General features: G+C 47.0%; 1 long non-coding RNA gene and 1 other non-coding gene across 2 annotated transcripts; both read right to left on the reverse strand.

Annotated features, from left to right (window-relative positions):
• Positions 1-357: 357 nt before the first annotated feature.
• LOC129062986 (uncharacterized) lies at positions 358-2,710 on the reverse strand. The gene is made up of 3 exons (XR_008528326.1): positions 2,674-2,710; positions 850-883; positions 358-402 (listed from the first exon to the last, which is right to left on the reverse strand). It is a non-coding gene; the product is annotated as an uncharacterized LOC129062986 (long non-coding RNA).
• On the reverse strand, positions 730-802 carry LOC129063584 (small nucleolar RNA SNORD93). The gene has a single exon (XR_008528370.1). It is a non-coding gene; the product is annotated as a small nucleolar RNA SNORD93 (small nucleolar RNA).
• Positions 2,711-10,005: the final 7,295 nt, after the last annotated feature.

The following is a 10,005-nucleotide window of genomic DNA, read 5'->3' on the forward strand; positions in this document are numbered from 1 at the left end:
CTGTAAGCATATAATGCCAAGTTTTTGGAACAAATAATCTTCATAACAGTCAAAAGAATGGGATTTTAAAATAACCTTGTAAATTAAAGCACAGTTGACAGAGTTGTCTTAAGATTAAGTACAGAACATCGAGGCTAGTTACTGCGTCAAGTGGCAGGCTGGGGCTTGCTTGTAGAGAAACTTTAAATAATGGAATTGAATTCTATGGAAAGTCTCTGTGGGGGAGACATACGTCTTCCAGATGGTTGACACCTCAAAACTGCCCCCTGCTCTTACCATGAAAGGGACAAAGAAAGCAAGAGCCACTCTTTTGCATATGTGAACTCCCACATGTTCAAATACACCTTACCTACTTGAAAAGCTCCTTTCAACACCACAATTCTGTCTTTTCAAGCACCGGCCCTGTAAAAGAGGTATCGCAGTGAGTAATTAGATTAGCGATTACTAAATGACATGCTAGTAAGAAAAGTTTGTTCACAAACCTGTAGATAATGGAATTCCCCACGATTTCACATTGCCAGCTCAGACACAGTAATGTTCTGACATAAAATGCAATTTTTTAAACCCAAAGTCCCATCTTATGAATGCTAACAATTCACCTCAGCCTTCTTTCAAACTCAAAATGGTCACCGTTGGAAAAACATTTTGAGAGATTAAATGTCAATCACTTAAACATACTTTTTAAAGTGGGGAGGACTGTGACTGCATTTAATAGACTCCTGTCTAAGTTGGCCTCAGGTAAATCCTTTAACCATCAGAACAGAAGCATGTCCAATCAGATTAGACTTCTCATCCTTGGCCAAGAATTCTTCAAGGTATTTAACAGCAATCCAAATTCACTCAATTTACCTGAAGTTTGTCCGCGTCTTGAGCTGGACTGCGCCTGGTAGGAAAGTGAGAAGAACAATGTTAAGAATATCATGTAGCAACTTTTTATGTTTTGTTTTGGTAAAAAAAAAAAATCGTTTATTGTGGCTATCTCCTAGCTACCTTTGATGAAAAAAAAAAAAAAAGCTACTGCTGAATAGAACTCCTATTTTTAAAAAAGTTACATTCTCCAAATTTCCCGACACTTGGGAGTCTCCTGTAATTTCCAGCCGGGAGTAAAGTGAAGAGTGAAATAAATTCCTATACTCTGGGAATCTAACAGAATGCCAGCAGCCACCGCTTTTCCCACCTTATCTCTTGTTACATGAGCATGGAATAATATCAATAACAGGAAAAAAATAAACATTTTTGGCAACAATTACCTGCCTAGAAAAAAACAAAACAAAACAAAGCTGTGACTGACTAAAAAACCATACAGCGCCAGAAACCTCTTTGCCCAGGGGCAGACGCGGCGCCCAGTGGGTCGAGGAGAGAGGTTCTCAGTGCTCAGCCCCCACAGCCCTTGGACACGGGGCCAAGCCCCGGCCTGTTTGAAACGCGGCCTGGATCGAATACACGAGTCTCTCTCAGATGGAACTGTTTGAGCAGCTGGGCTCCACACCTGGACCTTGCATTGCCCTGTGTCCCCAGGCTGCTCACCAGAGACAGAGGTACTGGGGCAGGGAACATCGTCCGCGTGCCTTGGGGCCCATATGTGTCTGAAAAGCGGTGCTTAGAACACAGCCTGCAGCACACTTTGTCTCGCTTTTTGAAAGCATGATAAGACTTGGTGTCCTGTTCGGTTGTCTAATCCGTAAAAGGATCTTTGACAACAGAGGCCCATGTGCCTCCCATTTCAAAACATTCCTAAGTGGTCCCGATGATAGCTCCAGTTCCTTCTTTCCCTCACTAAACTCTCAGTTTAGACCTTTAATCTGGAGAACGTGTTCCAGAGCCATATGTAAGAGTAACGAACCCTTAAAATGCCCAGTGAGCTGAAGAACGCCTCCCCAAAACTTGGTACTTCCTTGAGACCAAACTTTTTCCAGGGCAGCCTTGCGTGTTTCTCTCGGGGCTCGCAAGACGTTCAGGTTTTCTCCCAAGACTGGCTTCACGCCCTGAAAACGTCACCCGCTCCCGCAAGACTCACCCCCAGACCTTGAAAAACGCCCAACCACCGTGCGAAGGGGCAACTGAAGAGGCATTTGTGCCGGGAGAGTGGCTGTGTGGGCGAAATTGCCTCCGTTTGTTGCTAACACCGTTATTACTCGGCTCCCCACGGATACTTAAAGAGTTTCAGATCCGTGTTCTCACCCGTTTCCTAAACTGGCTGCGTCCCCCGGTCGGGCGGGGCCGGCGAGTGCGTCCAGGACCCGGACACCGCCCGGGCTCTGCGCCTGCCTCCGCCCCGGGCCAGTCTTATATTCGAAATGCTATTTCCTAAAAAAGGAGCTTGAAGCTCCCTGTGGTCCGATCCCTTGAGCGGCGGGGTCACAGGCACGAGAGGTGCCAGGAGCCTGGGGAAGGCGGACATTGGGCGTCGCGAGGGTGCTCCGCAGGAGGAAGGGTCCCCAGCACCACGAGGGTGTCCCCACCCCAGAGGAGCCATCAGAGAGGCTCCCCCGTGAGTCCATCCCCCAGGCTGGTAGGGCCTCTCCCGACGGGTAGCCGAGGTGGGGCCGAACCCCGATCTTGGTGGCTCAGACGGGGCGCGCTCGGGGACACGGAGGGGCGCACCTCGTGTCACCGGAGAGACCCCGGGCCACGTGGCTGGCTCCGGCGTCTGGCCAGTCGGAAGCCACTTACCGAGTCGCGCGCCGCGGTCGAAAAGAGAGGGCACAGGAGAGACCAAGTTTTAAAGGAGACTGGGCTGTCAGCACCCCCAGGCAGCCAACCAAAAAGTTGCCCAAGTGCCGCTCCCTGCCCAGCATCCGCCCCCGCCCAGCTCGGGCCCTGCCTGTGGCTCCCGTAGGCTCGCGTGTGCCCCCTGCCGGCGGCCTGGGGAAAGCGGGCGAGCCAAGGCCTAGGTCTCCCAGCCCTGGCTTAAGAGACTGTGGACTCCGGAAAATCCAACCAAGTATCTTCTTGGGTGTGGTGTCCATTTACCTTGCTGCAAGTTCGATGAAACTTCTAATATTCAAATAATGTTAACTATCCTCCGCGCCCCAAATATCCCATGCCTTCCCCCAGGGCATTCTGCAAGTCACAGAAGCTCTCCCCGGCCTTGCTGTTACATTTAGTTTTATCTTTAATCTGTACTTGAAATTTTGAGATTTGGGGCTTCCTAAAGCACTTGAGATAATTTGGGTTGGAGGGACTGTTTAGTGCAACAGATATTTACCGATTGCTGACTGTACCAGGCATTGTGATGGGTGCTGGGGCATGAAGTTGAATGAGAAACTGCCGCTGCCCTCGAGGAACTAGTAAAGTGAGTTTCACCGGCTGACAGAAGCCCACAGAGTGTGCGCCAAGTGCACAGCACAAAGCCGTCAAGTCGGGCTAAGGAGTTTGTGAAGGCTTCCTGGGGGAGGGAGTACCTAGGCTGAGTCCAATGTCACCAGCAGGAATCTGCACATAAAATACAGGAGAGGGTAAAAGCAAAGGGGCCAAGAGAGTTAAAGAAGAATCATAGAGAAGATGTTATGGACCACCCAGGATCTTCTCGGTGGAGCAGAGCCAGCTTTAGGCCGTTCTCCAATAGGAGAGCTGCCACCATGGCGGAATATAAGCTCCATGAGGACTCTTCTGCACTGAATCCCCAAAATTCATCCCAGTGCCTGGAATATATTTGGGTAAGTGGGAAATGACTCCAGGGAAAGGGATTTGCAATTTATCTCCCAGAGTAGTTGGACATCACACTATAAAATTCTTCTGGCTCATAATGGTAGTAGTTAGTGGTGGGGTCTTATCCAGGCTGTAGCTCTCCTGGGTTGCCTTGGGTGTGAATTGATCCCTGCATTTCCAGGACTTGGCCTAAGCCTCAGTGCATCCGGTGCTTGGTAAACTGCTGGATTTCCTCTCTGGGTATGTATTTGGCCGGCCTTTCTCACACATGGCGCCTGCTCTAGGGCACGCCAGGGCATCAGGAGGTGTTAGGTACCTCTCTGCTGCTAGAGGGGGGCCTTCCCCCTACCCCTGCCCCCCTCCCCGCCACGCACACCGCCACCCGCCCACCTGGCCATGTTCTCTGCGGAGGAACTTTGGTTGAATAACACCCCTAGCCTCTACCCACACATTCCTCGTTCCCTTCCAAGAGAGGAAGGGATTCCTATTAAATCCTGTGCTAACATGAATTTTGAGAGCATGCAAACTGGGCTAGGCTTGTTGGCTTCCATCCCCTGCCCGTCCTCTGTTCCCAGTGATACAGGCTAAGATTCTCATCTTCTCTGATGGGAGGGGAGTCAGGGGGTAAGAAGTGAGCACTTAGAAGCCATTGAGGTTTTCCTAGGTCCAGTGTGCAGTCCACTGGAAAATGCTACGTGTCACTAGCTTTACCTGTGTGCTTTTTCGATAGCCCAAACCAAGTGACAGATCGTATTTCTCATTAGCCCTGCAACAACATGAGCCTGCATTTTATTCACTCTAAAGTTTTGGCCCCCATATGTTATGGCAGGTGACATCCAAAGTCTCGTCTTTCTCAAGAACAGCAAATCCATTTGAAGGAGATCAGCTGTGAGGATTCAAGTTCTTTTTCTTCCCTCAGTGCCCGGGATCAGTATAAGGAAGTGCGGCTCAAGGTTTGGCCTGAGAAGAGGGATAGAACAGACGCAGCTCTAAAGACTTGATCTCACAAGTAATAAAGCTAACATTTTAATTGCCATTTTTGTGTCTTACAGCTGAGGTGGTGCTGAGCATGGCAGGGAAAGCAAGCACATGATTTATGACCCTCTGCAAACCCTGCAGTTGCCTGATCCTTATTTCCAGGCGATCTGAAGTCTCCCTTGTTCTCAATGGACTAACATCAGACAGATCTAGGCCATTTGCTGTTGCAAATTAATGGGCCCATTCAGTTACTCTTGTCTCTGTGTTTAATGTGCTTTTGTGTTGTTGTAGTGTAGAGTCAGAAGATAAAACAACCACCAACATTATTTATGATTTAAAAGATCCCTCCAGTCGGGTAACATTTTAATTGGCATCATCGGGCTGTTTGCCCTGTGCAGTTCTGGGCCCAGCAGCCTGCCTTTTCCAAGCAGCTGCAGGCTTGTTTTCAAGCCAAGAGAAGGCCTCGCTGAGGCCTGTTGGTTTTATCTGCCTAAATAAGCTGTATGGCTGATCAGCAGTTATCGGGTGTGTAAGTCAGTTTGTGTCTTGGAAACCCTGGAATATGTACATGCTTGTTTCTGACCCCAACATGGGTACAAACAGGCTATTAAAAAAATCCCCTCTTGGGTTTGTTTTTTAACAAAGTTAAACACTGTTGGTCACAATACTTCTAAGAAACATATGAATAAAAGCGTAAAATAGAATTTTATTTAGTTACACATTCAACATATTAAATGGGTCACTTGTATTAATAAGAAAGATCTGGTCTGTTATAAAATAATTAAAGTAGAAACATGCTTTAACTTCACATCTTTCTGCAACTAACCTCTTATTTCCTTTTTTTCTTTGTAGCAAAACTCCTCAAAAGCATTGTCTACGTTTGTTTTCATTTCCTCTCCTTCATTCTTTTCTGAATCATATTACATTGGGCAGCTTCTGAGATGGTCCCCAATGACCCCATCTCCTGCTCTTCATGCTCTTGGGGTGATTGCCAACCCCCTGAGTGTGGGTTGGGTCTAGTGAATTTCTTTTAATGAAGAGAATCAGCAAAAGCAATGGGATGTTATAGGAAAAGATGCTCCACGTCTTATGTCATTAGGGAATTGCAAATTAAAGCAACAGTGAGAAACTGTTGAACTTCATTAGAATGGCTAAATTCCAAAACATTGACAATATCAAATGCTAGTGAGGATGTAGAACGACAGGAATTTTTATTTGTATTTGTTGCTGGTGGGAAGGCAAAATGGTACTACCACTTTGGAAGACAGTTTGGCAGTACTTTACAAAACTAAACATACTCTTATCATACAATCCAGCTATTGTGCTCCTTGGTATTTACCCAAAGGAGATGAAAACTTATATCCATGCAAAAACCTACACATGGATATTTATTGTAGCTTTATTCATAATTGCCAAAGCTCGCAAGCAACCAAGAGGTCTTTCAATAGGTGCCTGGATAAGTAAACTGTAGTACATCTATGTGATAGAATGTTATTCTTTGCTAAAAATAAATGCTCCATCAAGCTATGAAGAGACATGGAGGGAACTTAAATACATATTCCTAAGTTAAAGAACCAGTCTGAGAAGTTCACCTACTGTGTGATTCCAACTATATGACATTTTGGAAAAGGTGAAACTATGGCAGCAATGAAAAGATCAACGGTAGCCCAGGTTTGGGGCGGGAGGTGATGAACAGGAGGAGCACCAGAGGTTTGTAGGGCAGTGAAACTGCTCCAGATGATGCTATAAGGGTGGATACATGTATTGTACATGTGTCCAAGCCCATGGAATGTACACCACAGAGTGAACCCTGTGTAAACTATGGACCTAGGTTGGTAACGTTGTATGGGGGATTTTGGTAGCGGGAGAGTCTGTGTGCGTAGGGAATATGTGGGAAGTCTCCCTACTTTCTGCTCAATTTTTCTGTGAACCTAAAAATGCTCTAAAAAAAAATAAAGACTTTTAAAAAAGAAATGGGATGTCAGTTCAGAGATTATCTTACAGAAGACTGTAGCCACCATCTTGGGCTGTTCTCTCTGGCCTTCTCTCTCTCTGATTTCTTGCTCCAGGGGAAGCAGGATGACATGCTGTGAGCTGCCTATAGAGAGCCCCACTTGGCAAGGGGTAGGTGTCTTCAGTCAAGAGCCAGCAACAGTCTAAGGTCTGCCATCGGCCATATGAGCCAGCTTGGATGTGAATCCGTCCACGGCAAGCCTCAAGAAGACTCTAGCCCTGCTGACACCTTCATTGCAACCTTAGAGGGGACCATGGGACAGAGGCTCTCAGCTAAGCCACACCCAGATTCCTGATCCACGGAAGCCATGAGATCATAAATGTTTATTGCTTTAAGCTGCTAAGTTTGGGGAAATTTGTTGCGCAGTAATAGATAAATAATCCAGCCATCCTTCACTCCATGAGGCTGCTCTTTTCAAGGTCCACAGTGATTTGGGTCTTTGCCTTAGTTGTCCCATGAGTTTGAAGTGTGATCACCCTCTCTCCTTAACATACTCCCCACTTGGCTTCCAGGCCTCTACACTTTCTTGGTTTTTCTCCAACTTCGTGCCACTTCTCCTCGGTCTCTACCACTGCGCCCTGTCCACATTCCTGCAGAGTTCTCCAGGGTCAGTCCTCGCACCTCGGCTCTCTTTGATCTACTCCTCTCTTGACGCAGACTTTATCTCGATGTACAGTTCTAACTATCATTTTTACCTTATGACTCTTACGTGTCGGCTGCAGGCCTTGGCTATTTCCTGACCCTCAGCCTCATATGTCCAGCTGCCCACTCCAACATTTGCTCTCGGGTATCTAAAAGGCATTTTGAAATTAACTGAACTCTTGATTTTTCAGCCCTCGAAACTGATCTTCCCACCATTAACCCCACTTTGGTAAACAGCAGTGATTCTTTAAATGCTTTTGGCAAAAACTTTGGAGGCATCCCAGACTCCTCTCCTCTTGTACCTTACACCCATCGATCAGCAGCAAATCCCATCAGCTCTACCTTTAGATCCCAAATCTGACCTCTTCCCAAGCACCCTAGTTCAAGGCTCCCTTATTTCTCTCCTGATTATTTTAACAGACTTCCAACTGATATTTTGCTTCCACCTCTTCACCTCAAGTCCATTCTCCACATAACAGCCAGAGTGAGATCTTTAAAACTTAAGCGAGATTAGATTGCTCCTCTGTTCAGAGCTGGAGTCTTCTGTCCTTTTTCTCAATGTAAAGGCAAAGTCCTGTCAGTGGCTTACGAGGCAATGCCAGGCCTCCATTACTTCTCTGTCCTTCCCGACACTCCCCCTTTGGCCCGTTTGCTCCCGCTACCCTGGCCTCCGCACTGCCCCTCCAACATGCCGAACATAGTCCTGCCTCCGGGCCCTAGCACATGCTGTTCCTCTGCCTGAAGTGCTCTTCCTCCAGGTTCCATCTTCCTTGCACTGTCTCTTCCTTCAGGTCTCTGTTCATAAGGCTTAAGGATGGGCCCCTAATCTGACGGGACTGGTGTCCTGTATGAAGAGAAAAAGGCACCAGAGATTTCTTTCTCTCCCACCTCACCCCTCTCTCCATAAGAACAGGGGCACAGCCACGTGAGAACACAACAAGAAGGCGCAGCCTATGTGCCAGGAAGAGAAGCCTTACCAGAAACCAACCCTGACAACAATTTGACCTTGGACTTGGTTGCTCCAGAACAGTAAGGAGACACATTCCTGTTGTGCCAGTCACCCCGCCTGTGGTTTTCGGTGATGGCAGTCCTAGCTGACTAATGCATCCCCCCCCCCCGCCCCGAGAAGTGAGGTTTTGTCTGACCAGTTGGTATAAAGTGCCAGCGCCGCCCCCCACCCCCTCTCAGCCAGCATCTCCCCCTTACCCTGCTTTCTCCTTCACAACACTCTAACCTCCTTTCCTCGTCTGTTTGTTTATTGTTCCACTCCCCTGAACAGAGCATCAGTGTGGAGACTGGGATCCACAGCCCCCCACAGTGTGTCTGGAACACTTTAGACCCTCACTAAATGGTTGTTAAATGCTCACGATTGAACAGGGCAAACTCCCCCATGCTAACATTGCTCCAAATTCCTCAGACAACTGCAGGCACTTAAAAGGAAGAAAATGCTGTCAAAAAGTGGCTCCAATCACACTGGCCCTCTAACTTAGACAGCCTCGCCTGTATAATCCTTGGAATCAATCAGTTCTTGACTTCACCTACTAAATAAATATATTAGTGCTTAACTAAATAGAGGTTTTATTTTCCTCCCATACCAATTCAGAAATGGTGCAAAGGGCTCCTGTTTCTTTCTATCTTTCTGCTCAGCTATCCTTAAAATATAACTTTAGTCCTTCTGATCGACTCCTCGTCATCACAATGTGGCTGCTGCACATCCAGTGTCTCATCTGCATTCCAAGCAAGAAGACTGGGAAGGGTGAAGGACACAGCAAATGCCAACTGGGGTAACTCTTTTAAAGAGCACTTTTCCAGAAAGCCCCACTTGGTAATTTCCTCTTATATCTCATTGGCCAAAACTTGTCACATGCCTTCCTCTAGCTGCAAGTAATACGGGGAAATGCATTAAAAAAGAAAAATGGGCACGTTATCACCTTGAGCAAAAGTGGCGTGTTTTTGTATAACAGAAGTGGCGGAGTATGAGAATTGTCTCGGTAGCCAAAAGGTGAGCCTCTCCCTTTTGCCCGCACCCACATAAAAATATCAATTTCCTTACTTTTCAGTTTGGAAGAGAATGTAACCCCAACACCGTGTTGCATATTTCTACTTTTCCCCGGATGGTGTTTCAGGTGTGAGGGCAGCATGGACAGAATTCCTGAGTGGTTATGAGAAAAAGCCTCTCCGTGGCCGGCTCAGAGTGCGCGTGTAGGACAGAATAATTACAGGTGGCCCTTGTTCGGTTGTATATATTTATGTGATTGTTCAGATCGACAGTGCCAGGTTTGAATTTCACTAGGGTAGGGATCGCGACTGCCTGCACATCATGCAGGCAGTTGCGTTTAAGTATCTTTCATAGAAATGATGATAAATACGTGAAGCTGCTTGATTGCATTATCCTTTCTGATTAATGCATATTTATGACCACCGTTTGCATGCCTGGAAGTAGCTGCCAGGCCCATCCAAATTTGTGCTGGGTAATTGAATGCAGCATTGCCACAAATGGCTTCTCCTAAATCATGCCTTAAGCTTAAGAAAAATCACAGTAAAAAAATAACTAATCCTTTTGTTTTCCCCAGAGATGCACATAGCATGTGTGTTTCAGCCCTAACCCTGGACATGACTAAACGTCTGTGCGACCATCACCCTTCCACCTTAAAGGGAAGCAACAGGGCCTGTAGCTTCTTTTGCTACCAGCCTGGGTCCTCTCTCCTCTCCTTGCCAAA

The sequence above is a fragment of the Pteronotus mesoamericanus genome, unplaced genomic scaffold (assembly GCF_021234165.1).
Source record: "Pteronotus mesoamericanus isolate MK-2021 breed Mesoamerican mustached bat unplaced genomic scaffold, CSHL_Meso_final scaffold_85, whole genome shotgun sequence".
Taxonomy (NCBI): Eukaryota; Metazoa; Chordata; class Mammalia; order Chiroptera; family Mormoopidae; genus Pteronotus; species Pteronotus mesoamericanus.